This window comes from Sus scrofa, chromosome 1, assembly GCF_000003025.6.
Source record: "Sus scrofa isolate TJ Tabasco breed Duroc chromosome 1, Sscrofa11.1, whole genome shotgun sequence".
NCBI classification, from domain to species: Eukaryota; Metazoa; Chordata; class Mammalia; order Artiodactyla; family Suidae; genus Sus; species Sus scrofa.
In genome coordinates, this window is record NC_010443.5 from 262,945,630 (window position 1) to 262,962,294 (window position 16,665).

Below are 16,665 nucleotides of genomic sequence, written 5' to 3' on the forward strand. Positions count from 1 at the left end.
TACATCAGAAAAAATAAATAAATAAATAAATAAAATTAAAAATTAAAAAAAGCATGCCCAAATTCCATGCTTCAAAGCCCTCTGTTCTCAGCATATACCCTGATAATGGTTTTCTATAGCAGAGCTAGGGAAGTCAATTAATATAGAGGGATTTCCCAGCCACAAAAAATGGATATTAGCAACATGAATGTTGCCTTTTGCACTGTGTTAAAGTCCTTGTGAATCAAGCTCACCTTCCTTGAAAACACAGCAAAAAGAGTATTCATCTAGTAATAGGAAAGACAATGGAATCCAAGTCACAGAATGAAAAGTCCTTTGGTCACGTATCTTGGAGAACTCCCAAGTCTAATTCAAAGTTTTGCTGATTTTGACCAGAGATGTTTGTTAGCAATTATAACTTCAACCATTGTACCCTGTATGGATTCCAAAGAAAATAAAGCAAAAATTCAGGACTGAAAAAAAAAAAAACAACTACAGGTTTACTGCAGCATAATTCACAATATCCAAGAAACAACCTGAGTGTCTGTTGACAAATGAATGGACAAAGAAAATGTGGTGTATATATATACAATGGAATATGATTCAGCCATTAAAAAGGAAATCTTGCAATTTTTAACAGCATGGATGGACCTTGAGGACATTAGGCTAAGTGAAGTAAGTCAGACAGGAGGTCCTGACATGGCACAGCCAAAACAAATCTGACTAGCATATATGAAGATGTAGGTTCAATCCCTGACCTTGCTCAGTGGTTTAAGGATCCTTCATTGCTGTAAGCTGTGGTATAGTTCACAGACATGGCTCAGACCTGCTGTTGCTACGGCTGTTTTGTAGGCCAGTAGCTACAGCTCCAATTCAGCCCCTAGCCTGGGAACCTCTACATGCAGCAGGTGTGACCCTAAAAAGAAAAAAAAGAAAGAAAGAATAAGTGAGACATCAAAAGACAAGTACTGTGTGATATCACTTGTGTGTGGAATCTAAAAAAATACATCTCATAGAATCAGAGAGTAGATTGGTGGTTTCCAGGTGTGGGGAGGTGGTTAACAAAATGGGAAGCTGTTGATCACAGAGTACAAGTCTCCAGTTGTAAGATGAATTAGTTCTGGAGATCTAAAGTACATCATAGTGGGTGACCAGAATTTATAGCTTCGTGAAGTACTGACATTTTTTATCAATATATAATGTCCTTCTTTATCTCATGTAACCATTTTTTTACTTTAAGTTTATATTTTTTTCTGATAATTAGCATAGCCACCTCAGCTTTCTTTTACTTACTCTTTTCACAGAATATATTTTTCCAACCTTTCACTTTTATTTGTGACTCTGATTCTAAATTGAGTCACCTGTAGACAGTTTATGGTCAGATCATGGTTGCTTGTTTTTAAAAACCCATTCTGCCAACTTCTGCCTTTTATTGAATAGCTTAATTCACTTACATTTAAAGTAAGCACAACTAAGGAAGGACTTCTACCATTTTATTACTTGATTTCTATGTCTTTCATCTTTTTTTGTTTAATTGCTCATTACTTCCTTCTTTTGCGTCTAATTTATTTTTTCTCATATGCTGTCTTGATTCTTCTCTTATTTTCTTTATGTATAATATATATGCTATTTACATATATTAGCAATAGACAAATAGATAGATATGGTTTTATTGATAAAATAGCTGGACCATGGGCAATAGAGCACATAGTATCTGAAATAAGGCCTGGATTTGAATCAGGGCACCAAAGAGCTTTCAAGATTAATCTGACAAGAAAGAAATAAGGCTAAATTTTAGCTGCCTAAGTCATTTGAGAGCTGTTTCTTAACAAAATACTAAATTTTGTCAAAGCAAAAGTGAGAGGCCTTTTAGTGCAGTGATTCAACAATGTGGTTTGGCTTCAAACAGTCCTTGGTTCAAGTTTTATTTTGCTACTTGCCTTACTTTTTGAAGACACATAAAAGGGAGACAATAAGGACACATATTCTGAGTCTGTTGTGTGCTTCATGTGAGAAAGGCTTACAAATTACTGAGTACATAAATATTAGTTGCCTTCAAATGAAAGATCATATAACAATGAACATGATTTTTGTTAAATAGAAATTCATATATAAGACTAAGACAGCAAAGAGGGATATTTCATTCTAGTCAGGTCATCAAGAAATGCTTCCCATAGGAGGCTGAATTTCAGCCTGGAGGAGCAGGTGAGTGGATAAATAGAAGGAAGTGAGGTGGTTGAACTGTAAGATGTGATCATAAATCTTGGGAATTCCCAACATGACACAGTCAAAACAAATCTGACTAGGAACCATGAGGTTTTGGGTTCCATCCCTGGTCTCAGTCAGTGGGTTAAGATCTGGCATTGCCATGAGCTGTGATGTAGGTTGCAGATGCAGCTTGCATACAGCATTGCTGTGGCTGTGGTGTAGGCCAGCTAAAACTCTGATTAGACCCCTAACCCAGGAACCTCCACATGCCACAGGTGCTGTCCTAAAAAGACAAAAGATGAAAAAAATCAATAAGTGACAGGTACGAGCAATATATATTTGGCAGGGAATGTCAGCGCCCTGATGTGTGGGTGCTGTGTGCTTTCATCCATTATAAAGAGTGAAATAAGACTACTGACATTGGAATGGATTAGCAATGACATCCTGCTGTGTAACCCCTGGAACTATGTCTGGTTACTTATGATGGAGCATGATAATGTGATAAAAAGAAATGTATACATGTATGTGTAGCTGGGTCACCATGCTGTACAGTAAAAAGTTGATAGAACACTGTACACCAGCTATAATGGAAAAAATAAAAATCATTTATATATATATATCATTTTATTTCATATATATATATATGAAACTTCTGAAGCCAGTGGCATTCCCCAGGGGTGATGGCAGGGAATGGTAAGCAAATATCTGAGCTGTAGGCTTGGGATGTGGCTAATAAAGGAAGGGTGACCTAAGGTTAGGTTCCAAGGTTATGATCCTCCCTTTTGTTAGAGGACAGAGGCATAAAAGCACAGCTACTAAACTAGCAGTTGTATCTGAACTTGACAGCAATGGGGCAGAAGATAATTAACATGTTGAAGGAGGGGGGAACTCTGGGTGTATCTGTCCTTTGGAGAAATGGAGAGATTCAGGGGAGGCCAAGTGGAATAAGTGGAAGTTTTATAGGTTCAAGGGGGAAATTGGACCCAGATATCCCTGCCTGGTACTCGATCCTCAGTGTTCCATGAGACATCTCCCTGGTAAGTCCTCACAGCAGTTGGAAGAGCCAGGTCCAGAACATTATTGTCCCTCTTGGACACCTACATCAGGTGAGGCAGAAGATGCACTACACCCAGAAGTTTGAAGAAAGGGATGTGGGGCCACCTGGAAAGAAGACTTGTAGTTCCTCTGGATCCACGAAGACAGTCCTGCACATAGATAATGGATGTTTGTTTGCATACTCTCCCCTCCACCAAACACAAGGGACTTAGTAGTAGATGATGCTCCCAGGAGGAAAGCAGGAGCTGTGCATATCTACACCTGGCAAAGGACCTAAGAACCAAGGAAGGGAGCATCAGTTTTGAGAAGCACAAGGAGATTATCTGCAGTCAGTCAGGTGCCTTAGGCTTTATGCTGTCTCTTGGCTCAATTTTGTCCTCTTTTTTGACTAATCATTACATGGAGCATAAAGGAGGGAAAAAAGGAATAAATACATGAATCAGAATTTCCATGTTCTTCCCAGGTAAGAAATAAACTTTGAGAATGAATACCTGATGAGAAGGTGTGAATCTCTGATCTCAGAGAATTGGTCATCACTGGACACTAAATGAGACTTAACTTATGTCCATGCCAAAGGTGGAGGTTTTCAATCTATACTCCAAAGGTGAATCTTCCTTTACCTTTTGCTTTTGAGTCACCCTCCTCTAAACTCAGGATGTGTATTATCAGCCAATGAATAGGAAGGTTGGGGAGAGAATTTTCTCACCCAAGTCCACTTCCTCTTTCTCAGTTTCCAGGCCTGAGATCAGGTCTGAGCTGCAGTTGTGACCTATGCCACAGCTTCAGCAATTCAGGATCCTTAATCTACTGCACCAGGCCAGGGATTAAACCTTCATCCCAGTGCTCCAGAGAGGCCTGCTGATCCTGTTATGCCACAGTGGGAATGCCCACATTCAACTCAATGCTTTTTAAATGGCTTTCTTGCTTCCTTTATAAATGATGTGGAAAGAAGCATCTTGATTTTAAAAGATGAGTACTCATCAGCCACAAGTTAGGTAATTTATCTTATGATAATATAGATGTGGGCTAGTCACTGATAATCCTTAATCAGAGACACACCTAAACCTGCTTGGCAGACTGCCTCTGTGGTTCCTGTGATCATCAGCCATGGAGTAGTAAAGAGAAAAAGGAGATGAAACTCTCAACCCTCTTCTCCCCCTCTCTTCCTCTCTTGCTTTCTCTCTCTCAGTAATGCTGCCCCATATACATTTCCTGAACATCACTATCTCAAAGATTTTAAAAGAAAGGACAACTTTGGCTATGATTTTTTCCATATTCAGGAGGAAAACTATTGCAGTAGAAACTATTAATACCTATTCAGTGTAAGGACAAGTTGGAAAAAATCCATGTCCTCCATAATGTAAGAACCATCAATTGACAGTATTATTTATCTGTAGGTACATACACATCCATGGGAATGTCCAACCTCACAAGATTCTGAATTCATCCTCTTGGGACTCTCCTCTTCCCCAGAGGACAAAAAACACTCTTTCTCCTCTTTCTTATCATGTACCTGGTCACCTTGATGGGAAATCTGCTCTTCATCTTGGCTATCTGTTATGATCCTCAACTCCAAAATCCCATGTATTTCTTTTTTTTTTTAATTTTATTTTCCCACTGTACAGGAAGGGGGTCAGGTTATCCTTACATGTATACATTACAATTACAGTTTTTCCCCCACCATTTCTTCTGTTGCAACATGAGTATCTAGACATAGTTCTCAATGCTATTCAGCGGGATCTCCTTGTAAATCTATTCTAGGTTGTGTCTGATAAGCCCAAGCTCCCGATCCCTCCCACTCCCTCCCCCTCCCATCAGGCAGCCACAAGTCTCTTCTCCAAGTCCATGATTTTCTCTTCTGAGGAGATGTTCATTTGTGCTGGATATTAGATTCCAGTTATAAGTGGTATCATATGGTATTTGTCTTTGTCTTTCTGGCTCATTTCACTCAGGATGAGATTCTCTAGTTCCATCCATGTTGCTGCAAATGGCATGATGTCATCCTTTTTTATGGCTGAGTAGTATTCCATTGTGGATATATACCACATCTTCCGAATCCAATCCTCTGTCGATGGACATTTGGCTTGTTTCCATGTCCTGGCTATTGTGAATAGTGCTGCAATGAACATGCGGGTGCATGTGTCTCTTTTAAGTAGAGCTTTGTCCGGATAGATGCCCAAGAGTGGGATTGCAGGGTCATATGGAAGTTCTATGTATAGATTTCTAAGGTATCTCCAAACTGTTCTCCATAGTGGCTGTACCAGTTTACATTCCCAACAGCAGTGCAGGAGGGTTCCCTTTTCTCCACAGCCCCTCCAGCACTTGTTCTTTGTGGATTTATTAATGAGGGCCATTCTGACTGGTGTGAGGTGGTATCTCATGGTAGTTTTGATTTGCATTTCTCTTATAATCAGCGATGTTGAGCATTTTTTCATGTGTCTGCTGGCCATCTGTGTATCTTCTTTGGAGAAATGTCTATTCAGGTCTTTTGCCCATTTTTCCATTGATTGATTGGTTTTTTTGCTGTTGAGTTGTATAATTGCTTATATATTCTAGAGATTAAGCCCTTGTAAGTTGCATCATTTGAAACTATTTTCTCCCATTCTGTAAGTTGTCTTTTTGTTTTCTTTTTGGTTTCCTTTGTTGTGCAAAAGCTTTTCAGTTTGATGAGGTCCCATGGGTTTATTTTTGCTCTAATTTCTATTGCTTTGAGAGACTGACCTGAGAAAATATTCATGATGTTGATGTCAGAGAGTGTTTTGCCTATGTTTTCTTCTAGGAGTTTGATGGTGTCCTGTCGTATATTTAAGTCTTTCAGCCATTTGGAGTTTATTTTTGTGCATGGTGTGAGGGTGTGTTCTAGTCTCATTGCTTTGCATGCAGCTGTCCAGGTTTCCCAGCAATGCTTGCTGAATAGACTTTCCTTTTCCCATTTTATGTTCTTGCCTCCCTTGTCAAAGATTAATTGATCATAGGTGTCAGGGTTAATTTCCGGATTCTCTATTCTGTTCCATTGGTCTGTCTGTCTGTTTTGATACCAGTACCACACTGTTTTGATGACTGTGGCTTTGTAGTATTTCTTGAAGTCTGGGAGAGTTATGCCTCCTGCTTGGTTTTTGTTTCTCAGGATTGCTTTGGTGATTCTGGGTCTTTTGTTGTTCCATATAAATGTTTGGATTGTTTGTTCTAGTTCTGTGAAAAATGTCCTGGGTAATTTGATAGGGATTGCATTGAATCTGTAGATTGCTTTGGGTAGGATGGCCATTTTCACAATATTGATTTTTCCAATCCAGGAACATGGAATATCTTTCCATTTCTTTACATCTTCTTTGATTTCTTTGATTAAGGTTTTATAGTTCTCAGCATATAGGTCCTTTACCTCTTTGGTCAGGTGTATTCCGAGGTATTTGATTTTGTGTGGTACAATTTTAAAAGGTATTGTATTTTTGTATTCCTTTTCTAATGTTTCATTGCTGGTATACAGAAATGCAACTGACTTCTGAATGTTAATCTTATATCCTGCCACTTTGCTGAATTTATTAATCAGTTCAAGGAGTTTTGGGGTTGAGTCCTTAGGGTTTTCTAGGTATAGTATCATATCATCTGCATACAGTGACAGTTTGATCTCTTCTCTTCCTATATGGATGCCTTTGATTTCTTTTGTTTGTCTAATTGCTGTGGCTAAGACTTCCAAAACGATGTTGAAGAGCAGTGGTGAGAGTGGGCATCCCTGTCTTGTTCCAGATTTGAGTGAGAAGGCTTTCAGTTTTTCCCCATTGAGGATTATATTTGCTGTGGGTTTATCATAAATGGCTTTGATTATATTCAGGAATGTTCCCTCTATACCCACTTTGGCGAGGGTCTTGATCATGAATGGATGTTGAACTTTGTCAAATGCTTTTTCTGCGTCTATTGAGATGATCATATGATTTTTGACTTTTTTTTTGTTAATGTGGTGTATGATGCTGATTGATTTGTGTATGTTGAACCATCCTTGTGAACCTGGGATGATCCTTACCTGGTCATGGTCTATAATTTTTTTGATATGTTGTTGGATTCGGTTGGCTAAGATTTTGTTGAGAATTTTTGCATCTATATTCATCAATGATATTGGGCGATAGTTTTCTTTTTTGGTGGTATCTCTGCCTGGTTTTGGAATGAGGGTGATGGTGGCCTCATAGAATGTCTTTGGGAGTATTCCTTCTTCTTCAACCTTTTGAAAGAGTTTAAGGAGGATGGGCACCAATTCCTCTTTATATGTTTGATAAAATTCACCTGTGAAGCCATCTGCTCCTGGGCTTTTATTTGTAGGGAGTGATTTTATGACCTCTTCAATTTCATTTCTAGTGATGGGTCTGTTCAGTTGGTCTGTTTCTGTTGATTCAGTTTTGGCAGGCTGTAAGATTCTAGAAAATTGTCCATTTCTTCCAGATGGTCAAACTTATTGCCATATAGTTGTTCATAGTATTCTCTTATGGTTTTTTGTATTTCTGCTGTATCCGTTGTGATTTCTCCTTTTTCATTTCTAATTTTGGTGATTTGGGTTCTTTCTCTCCTCTTTTTAGTGAGTCTGGCCAGGGGTTTATCAATTTTGTTCACCTTTTCAAAGAACCAGCTCTTGGTTTTATTAATTTTCTCTATTGTTTTTTGAGTCTCTATTTAATTGATTTCTTCTTTGATCTTTATAATTTCCTTCCTTCTGCTGACTTTAGGACTTTTTTGTTCTTCTTTTTCTAATTCATTTAGGTGGAGGGTTAAGTTGTCAATTTGGGATCTTCCTTCTTTTTTGAGAAAGGCCTGTATTGCTATAAATTTCCCTCTGAGCACTGCTTTCGCAGCATCCCATAGATTTTGAGAGGTTGTGTCTTCATTATCATTTGTTTCAAGGTAGTTTTTAATTTCCTTCTTGATTTCCTCATTGACCCATTGGTTTTTTAGTAGCATGTTGTTTAGTCTCCATGGAGTAGGTTTTTTCTCTTTGCTTTTCCCGTGGTTGATTTCTAATTTCATGGCATTGTGGTCAGAGAAGATACTTGAGATAATTTCTATGCTCCTAAATTTATTGAGATTCGCTTTATGTCCCAATATGTGGTCGATTCTTGAGAATGTTCCATGAGCATTTGAGAAGAATGTGTATTCTGCTTTTTTTGGATGTAGTATCCTGAAGATATCAATGAAGTCTAACTTTTCTATTGTTTCCTTTAGGATCTCTGTTGCTTTATTGGTTTTCTGTCCATTGATGTGAGGGGGGTATTTAGGTCTCCTACTATGATTGTATTCCCATCAATTTCTCCTTTTATATCTGTTAATATTTGTTGTATGTATCTGGGTGCTCCTATGTTTGGGGCATATATGTTGATGATAGTAACATCCTCTCCTTGGATGGATCCCTTAATCATTAAATAGTGTCCTTCTTTGTCTTTCTTTATGTCTTTTGTTTTAAAGTCTATTTTGTTTGATATGAGCGTTGCGACTCCTGCTTTTCTGTCATGTCTATTGGCATGAAATACTTTTCCCCAGCCTTTCACTTTCAATCTATATGTATCTTTTGTCCTAAGGTGAGTTTCTTGTAGGCAGCGTATTGAAGGTTTTTGCCTTTTTATCCACTCAGCCATTCTGTGTCTTTTGATTGGGGCATTCAATCCATTGACATTTAAGGTGATAAGTGATAGATGATTATTTATTGCCATTTGATCCTCGTGTTCCAGTTGATTCTATGGTTCTCCATTCTTCTTTTTTTTTTTTTTTTTTTTTTTTGGTTGGATGGTCTCCTGTTATTATCTGCTTTAGTGTATTTTTTTTTCATTTTTTGCAAATGCAATATTTGGTTTTGGCTTGTGGTTGTCCTGTTTTTTAAGTATGCTAACCCCTTCCCATAATTGTGTGTTTTAGCCTGATGGTCCTGTAAGTTCAAACACTTCATTATTATATTAAAATTAAGAAGAGACACATACATACAAACAAAAAGGATTATTTACCTCCTAACATCACTTACCCACAATTTATGGTTTTGATGACTCTTTTATTTTTTTCTTTTTAATTTTATTTTGTTTGAAGCATGTTCATGATTAAATCTGTATGCTGGCTTATTTGAGTGACTGCTCTCTGATTGCGGTTTCCTCAGTCCTAGTTCTTCCTCTTCTTCTTCTTCTTTTTTTTTCTTTTCTTTTTTCTTCCCTTTCCTTCCTTTCTTTTTGGTTTAGAGAAGCCCTTTCAATATTTCCTTTAACCTGGGTTTTGTGTTGCTGTATTCTTTAAGTTTTTGTTTGTTGGGAAAAATTTTTATTTCCCCTTCTATTTTAAATGATATTCTTGCTGGATAGAGTATTCTAGGTTGCATATTTTTTCCTTTTAGCACTTTAAATATCTCTTGCCATTCCCTCCTGGCCTGTAGTGTTTCTGTAGAGAAATCAGCTGATATTCTTATGGGGGTTCCCTTGTAGGTAACATTCTGTTTTTCTCTTGCTGCCTTGAGGATCCTCTCTTTATCACTAACTTTTGCCATTTTTATTCTGATGTGTCTTGGTGTGGGTCTGTTTGGGTTCAGTTTGTTTGGGGCCCTCTGTGCTTCTTGTATCTTGAATCCAGTATCCTTTATATTTGGGAAGTTTCCAGCAATAATTTCTTCAAATATATTTTCCATCCCCTTATCTTTTTCTACTCCTTCTGGAATTCCTATTATGCGTAGATTGGCCCGCTTTATATTATCCCATAGGTCTCTTATATTGCTTTCCAGTTTTTTGATTCGGTTTTCTGTCTGTTGACCAGATTGAGTGATTTCCATTATTCTATCTTCCATATCACTGATTCGTTCTTCTGCATTATTCATTCTGGTTTTTACAGCCCCTAGTTCAGTTTGCATCTCTGCAAATGAATGTTCTAGTTTTTCTTGGCTCCTCCTTATATTTTCTAGCTCCTTTCTGAGGGTATCTGCATTACTGTTCATATCTTCTCTTAATTCCTTCAGTATTTTCAGTATTTCTCTTTTGAATTCCAGGTCTGTCTGACTGCAGAGATGTGTTTCATTGTTGACTGTTTTAGGTGAATTCTCCTGTTGGTTTGACTGGGGGTGGTTTCTCAGCTTCTTCATCTTGCTTGTTGTCTTCTTTCTCCTGAGGGAGTTGTACTCTCAGGTAGTGTTATCAGGTAGTGTTTGCCTTGTCACTGCCGTGGAATATTTTCTGAGGGCTGGCGTTGTTGGTCAATCTTTTTTGAGGCTGTGTGGCTTTTCTGGAGTGTTGATGGGACTAACAGTTTTTCTCTGAAGCAAAGGAGGACTTCCCGAGGGCAGACAGGACTGGGAGGTCCACCCCACGATGGTAGCAGATTTCACTTGGTTCTCAGCACCCCCTGGGGTCTTGGGCGGGTAGCAGGGCCCTTGAAGACTCAAGAGGCTCCTCCCCAGGGCAGCCTGATTCAGAAAGACCGTCTGAGATCTTTTCCCAACTTGGCCAGGCTTGTTGCAGCTTTTCTGGGCTGCAGGGGGTCCTGCCTGGAGCTGGCAGTCCTATGCAGCTGGTCCACTAGGTCTTAGCACCCCCTGGGGTCTTGGGCAGGTAGCAAGGCCCTTGGAGACCCAAGAGGCTCCTCCCCGGGGGAGCCCGTCTCAGAAAAACCGTTGGAGAATTAGGCCGGTCTATTCACGGCCTGGCTAGGCTTGTTCTAGCTTTTCTGGGCTACAGGCCTTTTCTCGGGGGCTGGTGGTGTTTGGTGCTGCTCTGTGGAAGTGTCGCCCCTCCAAAGGGCAAGCAGGCCTGTGCAGGGAGAGCCCCTGCGGTGGTAGGCTTCAGGCAATTGTTGAGGCCAGCCCTCCTGGATGGCAGGCAGCCCCAGGTTCCGCGAGAGCATAGGGGGTGGCGGGGGTGGGGGGAGGGAATGCACTGGGAAGCACAGCTTTCTGCTGGCTAGCGGGCCTGTAAGCTTGCTGTGGCGTGGGGGGTATTCTATGGGAACCCACCCCTTCTTCTCTCCCCTCCCCAGCACGGGCGCAGACCAGGCTCTTCTCCCAGGTTCCCTCTGAGGCGGCTTTCCACTTCCCAGCCCCTAGAGTATTGCTCCCTTCCTCTGCGACAGCTTTGTTTTCTAGTCTCCCAGGCAGTCTCTGCCCTGTCAAATGGTTTAGAGACCTCCCAAGCAGTTTCCGCTCTTCCCCACCCCCCTAGCCCGGGGACTAACCTCTGGAGCCAAGGATTCGGTGCCCAGCCCCCACCCAGGCGTCTCAATTTTTGGTGACTGTGCCCGTAGTTCAGATGGTCCGTTGGGTTCTTGATCCGTTTTTCCGTACTCTGACTTACTGCTACACTCTTCTCTGCATCTGGGGATTCCTCCAGTTCATTTGATCTTTCGCCCGGTAGGAGACTTTCTAGGGTGCAGGATCCCTTTCTCCTCCGCAGTTCCCTTTTGGGAGCGCCCGTCCCACTGGGATTCACCTTCTCTCACTCTCCTCTTTTCTCCCGTTCTGCCCAGTAATGTCACGAACTTCTTGCCGTTATTGGAGTTTAGGTTCCTCTGCCAGCGATTGGTTGCTGTTCTGTGCGAGTCATTTCTTCTGTAGATGTGCTTTTTTTGTTGTGTTTGTGGGAGAGGGCGAGCGTTTCTCCCTACTCCTCCGCCATCTTGTCCTCCTCTCCATGTATTTCTTCCTAAGCTATTTGCTACACCACAGTTATAGTCCCCAAGATGTTGGTGAACTTCTTATCAGAGACAAAGACCATTTCCTACAATGAATGCCTTGCACAGATGTATTTCTTCCTGGCCTTTGGAAACATGGACAGTTACCTCCTGGCATCTATGACCATTGACCGCTATGTAGCCATTTGTAACCCTTTCCACTATGTCACTGTTATGAACCACAGATGCTGTGTGCTGCTACTGGCCACCTTCACAGCTTTATCCTACCTTCACTCCCTCCTACATGTCCTCCTGGTGAATCAGCTCACCTTCTGTGCATCAAATGTTATCCATCACTTCTTCTGTGATGTGAACCCCATTCTGAAGCTGGCCTGCTCTTCAATGTCTGACAATGGAGTTGTTGCCATGACAGAAGGACTGGCCTCTGTGATGGCCCTGTTTGGCTGCATTGTCATCTCTTACCTGAGAATCCTCATTGCTGTCCTCATAATCCCCTCAGATGCTGGAAAACACAAACCTTCTCCACTGCAGCTCCCATCTCACTGTGGTGACTCTGTTTCATGGGAGTATAATTTTTGTCTATTTCCAGCCATTTTCCAGCTACTCTGTCAAGGACTGAATAGCAAGAGTCATCTACACTGTACTGACATCAATGTTGGTCAGTTTAAGAAATACAGACATGAAACGGGGCTTGGAGAATCTAATAAGCAGGATTAAGTCTCATATAGATAGGCTTTCTACAGCAAAAGCCAAAAAAATTTGTGGGCCCTGATTACAAGGTGTAGGGGTGGGGGTGGGGTGTGTGCACACATGCACACTCCTGCACACACAGCCTCTGAGTCAAGTCTTCCATGGAGAAATATTCTTTCATCAAATGGACCTCAATTTTGTCATTTTCCACCCCATGGTCTCTGTCACATCACAGTTGTACAGTTTTATCCATGTCTTGGTTTATACGCTACAATGCTACTTGCTCCATAGCACCTCTCCTTTCTAGAAAACCATATTCCCTTTGCTCTTTCCATATTTATTTGGAACCTCCTGTATTTACATCTATTTATAACTTCAGCCAAATTTGGTCACTTAATTTTTTGTATACATCTATGTAGAAATCTATATTCATGCAAAAATACTTATGTATACATAAACACTCTATATTAGTTAAATTTCTAGAAGTGTTTTGGACGTAAGGGTATGTGTGCATGACCTCTAAATTAGACCAGGTGCTTCCAATTGCAGCATCTGTGTTCCCCAATCACGAAGTGATAGAACCATGGTCCCTTTATAAAAATCTAATATATGGATATCCCATGGCTATCCTGGGCTATAGGATCATTTTATTTGCAACAAAGAAAACACTTAATTGACTATTATTTATCTAGCTCTGTGCCTTTACACATGTTTTGGTCTCTACTCTTCCTCACCTCCATATGCTGAGAGTGAATTCATTACTTGACTCTTTCTGTGGCTCCTTGCCTGTGTGTTCTTCTCTCTTACAGATTCCTATATTTCCATGTCTTTTATATCTGTTGATTTTTTTTCAGGATGAAGGAAGGTTGATTTATTATGTTTAATCAGAAATGTGGGAGTTCCCATCACGGTGTAGCAGAAACAAATCCAAATAGGAACCATGAGGATTTGGGTTCGATCCCTGACTTTATCCACTGGGTTAAGGATCCAGCATTGCTGTGAGCTGTGGTGTAGGTCACAGAAGTGGCCTGGATCTGGCATTGCTGTGGCTCTGGTGTAGGCCATTGGCTACAGCTTTGATTTGACTCCTAGACTGGGAACCTCCATATGCCATGTGTGTGGCCCTAAAAAGACAAAAAAGAAGATGAAAAAAGAAAAAAGGAATGCTTTCTATGGCCACAAGAGGCAGTCAAATAAAAAAAAAAGGATATACTTCAATTTAAAAAAAAATCAGTGGATGTAAGTTAATAGTAAGAAGACTTTGGTTTAAAATACCTTATATGAAAGATACTTTCAATTCAGGTAAAGAATGAATTACACAGAAAAACATTCAGAATCAGAGAGAGAGACAAATACCATAGTTTTCACTTATGTTTGGAATCAAAAAACTCCAGCAAATGAACAAATATAACAAAACATAAATAGACTCAGAGAACAAACCAGTGGTTGCCACACGTGAGGGGAGGTCGTGGGAGGTGGGGGTGCGGATATGGGCAAAATAGGTGAAGGGGATTAAGAGGTGCAAATTCCTAGTTATAAAAATAAATAAATCACAGGGATGTTATGTACAGCACAGGGAATATAGTCAATAACATTGTAATAACTTCATATTGTATGTAATCTATAAAAATATCGACTCTCTAGGTTGTACACCTGAAGCTAATATGTCAGCTATATCTCAATAAAATAAGAAAGAACAGCAGTCAGATGAATTATTTTGTACAGTGCTGTTGTGAAACATGGCAGTTTGTGTCTCTCTTCTAGTATTTGCATTTTAGTAGATAGAAATATTGAAGTCAACCAAATTAATCTTTCGTGGTATTTTAGGCAAGGACCTAATGGAGGATCTTGAAGTTTTAAATGATATAATAGGAATCTTTAAATCACTTTGATTTTGCCTCAGTCATCCCTATCCTAGAGTAGGGCAGAGTGTGGGTGAGGATTTATTCCTCAATTTCATTCCTTTATTACATGTGTAGCATATTATGTTTAACTTTCATGCCTAATAGTTCTCAAGTATTGATAAGGACTACTTAGTGTGAGAAAACCTGTGCCTCCCAGTCGCATGAATGAAGAAGGATGACTAAAGATGGGTTACAATGGCTGCAATGGATGTGGGTGCAAGAAGCACTGGTACATATACGAAGTGAATTCTCACAGTCACCATAAGCCTCAAAACCTGGGCAAGCAAAATTGGAACTTTGTTTCTATAACTTCAGTTCAATAGTTTAACTTAATTTAATTATTATTATTTTAGCTTCTGAGGGCCATACGTGCAGCATGTGGAAGTTCCCAGGCTAGCTTCTAATTGGAGCTGAAGCTGCTGACCTACGCCACACAGCAACTCATGATCCGAGCTGCATCTGTGACCTACACCACAGCTCAGGGCAATGCTGGATCCCTCACCCACTGAATGAGGCCAGGGATCTAACCCACATCCTCATGGATATGAGTCAGATTTGTTTCCACTGCACCACAACAGGAACTCCTAATTTTATTTTTTTGGTAATTGTAACTCAATTCTGCTTTTTCTCAACCCAATCCAACAATTTCTCAGTGACTTTTGATTTGTAATTTAGCCCCATTCATCATTTCCCTCTTCTCATGGCTATCATTGCTCCTTCAAAGTTCTGTTTCTAAACTCTCATGGATTATGCAACTTCCTCTTCAGGTATCCAAAGAGAAAGCAGTTCTTTCATCAGATTCTTCTATCTTTTGGTCCTACACAGGAATCTGTGGCTGACATCTGACCTTGTTCCATTCATTTGTCACCATGCATAACAGCTAGGGCTATCTTTTGAGAATGGAGACTGGTTCTCATTACTCTTTATACTGTGTGATGATAATCCAACGGAGATGCCATTCTTAGTCACCATGCAGTGGGTCTTGCCATGTCTCTTTGATGTTCATCTCTCTTCTCCCTACCAACCTGGCTTTTGTTCTCTCATTCATTCTCTAATTTGAATGAGTCTCTCTAGACACTTGGTATGGTCAAGTCCAAGAACCACACCACGCATAATCAGTCCCAAAAGTGGCACAGAAACAGCATCAAGAAACCCTGATCACAATTATATGAACCCCTTAAGGGGGTGGACCTCAAGTTCCTGAGGAACATGCACTTTGCCAAGAATCACAATGAGAAGGGCCTAAATAAGATGTAGGCCAACAAAGCCAAGGCCATGAATGCATGTGCTGAAGCTATCAAGGTTCTTGTAAAACCCAAGGAGGTCAAGCCCAATATCCCATAGGGTGGCAGCCACAAACTCAGTCGACTTGCCTATGTTGCTCACCGCAAGCTTGGGAAACATGCTCATTCCCATATGGACAAGGGTCTCAGGCTCTTATAGCCAAAGTCCCATGCCAAGGCTCAGACCAAGGCCAAGGCTGCAGCTGGAGGTACAGCTACAGGTCCAGCTCTGGTTCTGGCTCCTAAAAGTGCCCAAGCCCCCACCAAGGTTCCACAATAGAGGTGTTTATCTGCCAGTGTGAGGACAGAAGCACTGGTGTGATCTCTGTGCTGCTGTCTATATGAGGCTGGTGTCCTCCTGTGCTATTTGTACAAATAAACCTGTGGGAGGATCTGTCCAAAAAAAAAAAAGATGAGAAAACTGAATTTCAAGAGGTGAAGTGACTTGTCCAAAGTCATGAGCAGGGAAGTGGTAAACAGAACTCAAACTCAGAGTTGATCAAGGGGAAACCCCAACTGCAAAGCCAAACACTATGGGGAGAAGTGGGCACTGTCTGAGGCCACACCTTAACCTGCATGAGGATATCACTAAGGAGAGTCATGACTTTCCCCAGAGCCTTTCTTTGGCTTCCATTCTGGAAGGGTTCTCAACCAGATAAGCCAACGTTCTGATAAGATCAACACTTTTGTCCTCAAAAGAGAGCATGTTTTTCTGACTAGACAGTGGGAAGGGGGTGCCTGAGTGGTCTGTTTCTCTGACCAAGGTCTGTGTTGGGATAAGTTGTGACCCATGGATACACTGAGACTGACTTTTGCTAAGAGACTCCAGGTTTAATTCCCAATCAACCATGCACAAAGAGGAGCCAATTTTTACCTCTGGACTCTATTTGATTAAGCCATAAGGAGCTGCCCTG

General features: G+C 40.6%; 2 pseudogenes; both read left to right on the plus strand.

The window, feature by feature from the left end:
• LOC100518173 lies at positions 4,510–13,488 on the plus strand (annotated as a pseudogene).
• Positions 15,538–16,068, plus strand: LOC100517995 (annotated as a pseudogene).